Source organism: Sardina pilchardus, chromosome 7 (genome assembly GCF_963854185.1).
Source record: "Sardina pilchardus chromosome 7, fSarPil1.1, whole genome shotgun sequence".
NCBI classification, from domain to species: domain Eukaryota; kingdom Metazoa; phylum Chordata; class Actinopteri; order Clupeiformes; family Clupeidae; genus Sardina; species Sardina pilchardus.
In genome coordinates, this window is record NC_085000.1 from 28,148,333 (window position 1) to 28,153,898 (window position 5,566).

Here is a 5,566-nt window from a genome sequence, read left to right on the forward strand (position 1 = left end):
ATGAAATGGACGACCTCTGACATACGAAAGGCACTTTCCACATTCCTTGAATAGCTGTCTCCTGTCATTCCACTAAAATTGGCCGGTAAGCTGCGGCGAGGAGACAAAGAGAGGGAGGGAGAGAGAGAGAGAGAGAGAGAGAGAGGGAGAGAGAGAGAGAGAGAGAGAAAGAGAGAGAGAGAGAGTGAGAGAGAGAGGGAGAGAGAGAGAGAGAGCCTGGTCTGTCTGAGCACACGCCACCGAACAGGCTCCGTCTGTGTGGCTTGATCCTATCTCACACATAATAGTCACCAGCCACAGAAACCTCAACCATCCATCCACCCACATCCACCATCCCCATCACCTCACCTGCCGACACCACCCTGGCTTGAACCAAACCATCCGCCAACCCAGCCCCCACCCGTCTCCACCTCATCAACTACAAACCATTCATTTCATTCCTCTTTAGTCTCTCTGTATCCACTCATCAGCAGGTGGGCTTTACTCTCTCTCTCTCTCTCTCTCTCTCTCCCTCTCTCTCTCTTTCTCTCTCTCTCAGGGAAGGACTGCTCAACTGGGCCAATGTGCCTGTCAGGAGAGCTGAGAATGAAATCTCAAACCGAGTGCCACGGTCCGCTTCCTCCCCAGGCATGGACGCATTGACCGAGCCAACAGAGTAGAAAGTATGTGAGGGTGTGTGTCAGTGTGTGTGTGTGTGTGTGTGTGTGTGTGTGTGAGAGAGAGAGAGAGAGAGAGAGAGAGAGAGAGAGAGCATGTGAAAGTAAGTGTGTGTGTGTGTGTGTGTGTGTGTGTGCATGAGGGGGTGGCTCTGGATGGCGTTCTGTCTCCTCTGCATGTAGGTGCAGATACAGGCTGCCTCTGCTGACTGACAGCTGATAGGGCAGGTGCAAGAAAGAAGAAGAAGCAGTTAGTGTGTGTGTGTGTGTGTGTGTGTGTGTGTCCGTTTATATGCAGTATATATATGTGTGTGTGTGTGTGTGTGTGTGTGTGTGTGTGTGTGTGCCCGCATATATGTATATGTATATGTACTGTATGTGTGTGTGTGCGTGTGTGTGTGCGCACACGTGTATATGCGTGTGAGAGAGAGCATGAGAGAGAGCGTGTGTGGGTGTAAATTGAGGTGTAAATCACAGATGGGTAGACACTCTAACCACTGCTCTGGGATCCTTGCAGCTCTTTGCTCAGCAGTATCAGTTTAATTCCATCTCGCCTGAACCCTATTCCGGACGTACAGTACTGTTCCGTACTGTTCCGTGACAGATGATTCATGGGGTACAAGTGTTCCCATACAGACCACGTTTGAGTGACATGTGCACCCCTCACTACTCATCCCAATCTGTTCCGCCATTCATCAGAGCGCTCTCACACTCTTGCAGAGAATTGCACTGTTGGTTTTGTACGCTTCCCACGTGATGGGATGGAAGACACACACAAGCAGCAGCAGCAGCAGCCAGCCGGGACATCACAGCGGGCAGAGATGAGAGAGCATCTGTAATCATGCCTTGTGCCTCCGCCTGAACGTGACTCACTCACTCACTCGCTCGCTCGCTCGCCCACTCGGGCCGCCTGGCACCGCCGGGGCAGGGAGGGGCCAGCTGCTGCGTTTCTGCCAATAGAGGCCTCACCCTCACCCTCGCCCGCTGACCCTCTCTCTCTCTCTCTCTTTCTCTCTCTTCCTCTCTCTCTCCTGCTCACTATCTCTCTCTTTTTCTCTCTTTCTCCCTCTATTTTCCCATCTCTCCCTCTCTATGTCTCTTTTTCTGGCGTCTCTCTCCTCTCTCCCTTTTTCTCTCCATCCATGCTGTCTCTCCCTCTCTCTCTCTCTCTCTCTCTCTCTCTCTCTCTCTCTCTCTCTGCGTGGCATCCATTTCATAACCCTCCATCCCACATATTTACCTCAGATGCTATCAGATAAGACAGGAGATGATTTATGAGCTTCTTTACCCAAATGTCTGGAGTCAGAGAGACAGACAGAAAGACACAGAGAGAGAAAGAGAGAGAGAGAGAGAGAGAGAGAGAGAGAGAGAGAGAGAGATTTAAGGAGACTATTTTATAGTCAGTGTAGTCTTACTGCCAGTGTACCAGCTTATCCTGGCCTTACTGTCAGCCTTAAACTAAGTCCTTAAAGAAGTCAGAGTGGATGTTTGGAACATGAGTGAGAGTCTAATGTTTTAAGACTCTCACTTTACTACCCTTTACTTCCTTCTTCGACCACTCTCTCTTTTGACTATACGCTTTGACTGCACTTAAAACACTGCACTCTCATCCTCTGGTGATAGTATTGGTTGATGTAGTATTAATTGCTACAGTACCTACTGTACGCCCTCCTCTGCACAGTAGCTTGAATGTTATTCCTCATTTCTGCAAGTTGCAGGGTTAAAGTGTCTGCTAAATGAGTAGATGTCTGCTGGGCGTCTGTTTTGCACCAGATCCCCTGACCTCCACATCCCTCTCAAAGAGGAGGTCCTCTCCTCCTATATGGTCCTCTCCTTCTCCACAATCCTCTCCTCTCTGGAATGGAATGACGATACAATAATATGCGGGGTGGTAATTATATTAAGGGGTGGAGGCTCAAGAGGATTTGGGGAGTATGTGAGCTGAAATCTGAATCTGATATTTGTATATGTCTTAACTGTGCTTGGGTATGGAGCCCAGGCATGCCAAGAACACATGCATGTATGGATGTATGGATGTATGGACGTATGGATGTATGGATGTATGGATGGATGGATGTATGGATGTATGGATGCGGCCTCCTCCACTGTTCCTAAAGTGGCCTCGGAGCCACAGCTCACTGAACGGAGAGCGCTCACTTCACACACACTTATAGGCAGCATTAAAACATCATGCACAGGTGTGTGTGTGTGTGTGTGTGTGTGTGTGTGTGTGTGTGTGTGTGTGTGTGTGTGAGACAGAGAGAGTGGGAGAGCCTTCCACAAACACAGTCATAAAAGGACGATTGAACACACCCAACCAATACAAAACACACAGTCCTGTCTCAACCACCCCCCCATGCCATGAGGTCACTAGATAAACACAGACAGATGCAGCCATTCTCCAGAAAACACACAGAGACAGACACACACATCTCGCCAACACATGATTGAAGACTTAGTCACTGGTCTAGCAGACAGACAGAGGTAGCTTATTCCACATGTTGCATTCAGTGCAGAGTCCAAAGTACTAATGCCTCAGACACATTTATGGATTGCACGCTCAGACATGAACGTGTGGTGTAAAACAATAAGTTCGGTTGATGAGTACACTGCAGATAAACCAAAACACATGCAGGTCTTTAAAAAAGACTTCTAGAAATCCCAAGGGTCTGCAATTATGTTCCTACCTGACCATTTCAACAGATGACGTGATGTTGTGAAATCATCGCTTGCCGTTATTCTCATTTACTGTATGTAAAAAACTCTTCTGCTGACAAAACAGCACAAAAAGAGTGTCATTTCCCAGTCAAACATTTACAGCTCTGGATGCAAACGTCGGTGGGTGGGGGTGGGGGTGGGGGGGTGGGGGTCTCTCTTATCGCCTCACCACCTACACAATCTGACAGCGGAGTCAAGTAGCATATACATTACATGGCCATCTACCTAAAGCCTCCTCTAAACCCATACTGGGATATCAGTTTGGGCCCCTACAGTTCTTTTACTGAGCTGTCTCTTTCTGCATACTCCAGGACATGCATTTACCTGCCCTGTGAGGCTGCAACTCACACCTCCACCTCTTCCTCCACCTCCACCTCCTCCTCCACCACCACCACCACCCCTGCACATGGCAGGCAGCATAGGGGGGGGGGGGGGGGGGGGGGGCTGCACCCTCCACAGAGCAGCATGCTTTGGGAAGCCAAATGACAGCAGCATTATGCATGCAGACGCAACTCGTTTTCCAGCTTTCACTTGCATGGCTGTGGTGGCGGCGGCGTCTTTGGTGCATATTACCATTGCATTTCAATGAGTTACATTTTTTCGTGCTGCTGGCAACACTGTTGCCTGTGCTTGTCCACATATCTGCACACAGACAAGGGAGCTCCTGAAAAATTGCACCTACTATGTCAGCCACCAGGACATATAGCACCATGGCACTGCACAGCACAGAGCACAGCACGCCACGGAGCACAGCACAGAGCACAGCACAGAGCACAGCACAGAGCACAGCACAGAGCACAGCACGGCACGGGACACCACAGCACCATGGCAGAGGTCAGTGCGTGCAGGTGGTGAAGGTGATTGTAAACAGAGGAATGATGAGGAGACACTCTAACTTCCTGGGTAAACAAACTGGATCTTGTCTGCTACTCAAATCAACAGCCAACACAGGTCTGTCTACCCCCCCTCCCCCCCCCCCCCCCCACCGCTATTTTGAGTGCTGAAGGTGATTTGAATTTATCATTAAAACAGAAGTTGCAACCTAACATGACCAGAGGAGATAATCCCCCCATATCGGTCCATCAAAAAGGCATTTCAATGTTAAAAGTTTCTAAAGTATGATTTGTGTTGTCAGTTTGCATTGATAGTGACTGTATCACATTTTCCTAAAACATTCTATCAAAATCAGACAGAAAACTTAAAACAGTGAATCAGGAATCTGTGTGACAAAAGCGATAATGCCTCTTTTGAAAATGGCACACATTTACTTTTATGCACACAGTTTACATTGGGCCCTTGGCACAGGCACAGTATAGGTCTTGGTATAGATTAACATAGAGATATGCTCTACCTCATTGGTATCAGTAGCTGCTGGGCTGGACAGAAGCCAACGACAATGTGCAAATCCGGGCCATCCAAGTGTCTGGCTGAGGCACTATGGTATCCATGACTGCCTTGTGTTCCTCCTGGTTTTCTCTCTCGCTCCCTCTTTCCCTCGCTCCCTCTCTTTTCCTCGCTCCCTCTCTTTCTGTTCCTCTTCAGACGCTGCCGCTGCTGCCGCTGCCTTCCGCAGGCGGGACGCTTGGGCAGGGAAACTGGGTGAGATTATCCGTCCGAGTCCCAGCTCCTTTTCTTCTGATCCCCTCTGTTCAGCCTCACACAAGGAGCAGGAGCCGGAGGAGGAGGAGGAGGAGGAGTGGAGGAGAGAAAAAAAGGCATAAAACATAAAAAAACAAAACAATCGCTGTCTGTCTCTAGCTACTTAAAATGCAGATCCCTCTTCCAGCTTGCCTCTCTTTCACTCATATTTCTCTCTCACTCGTTCTCTCTCTCTCGCTCTTTCTTTCTGACCACTCTTTGATTTAGTTTCTATCTCATTCTCGCTCTGTCTGCATGTTTTCCTCAACCTCTTCTCCTCCTCTCCCCAAGTCTTATTTATGAGTTTCTGTCCCAACACCTGCTAGCGGAGGGAAAGAGCCAGAGCGACAACAAGCGAGAGAGAGAGAGAGAGAGAGCAGCAAAGTGCTGTCTGGTCTGAAGGAGAATCTTTCCTGTCTGAGGGTGAGTGAGTAAGTGTGCGTACGTCTGTGTGTGTGTGTGTGTGTGTGTGTGTGTGTGTGTGTGTGTGTGAGAGAGAGAGCATGTGTGAGTGTGTGTGTGTGCGCTTAGGTCTGGATTCCTGTGTGTCAACA

General features: G+C 49.1%; 1 protein-coding gene across 1 annotated transcript in view; it reads right to left on the reverse strand.

Moving 5' to 3' along the window:
* The window catches only part of arhgef19 (Rho guanine nucleotide exchange factor (GEF) 19), a 23,743-nt gene extending 18,408 nt beyond the window's left edge, over nt 1-5,335 (reverse strand). Inside the window, exon 1 of the mRNA XM_062542040.1 lies at nt 4,726-5,335. The gene's annotated coding sequence lies outside the window, so the exon portion shown is untranslated. The remainder of the gene's footprint in view (nt 1-4,725) is intronic.
* Nucleotides 5,336-5,566: the final 231 nt, after the last annotated feature.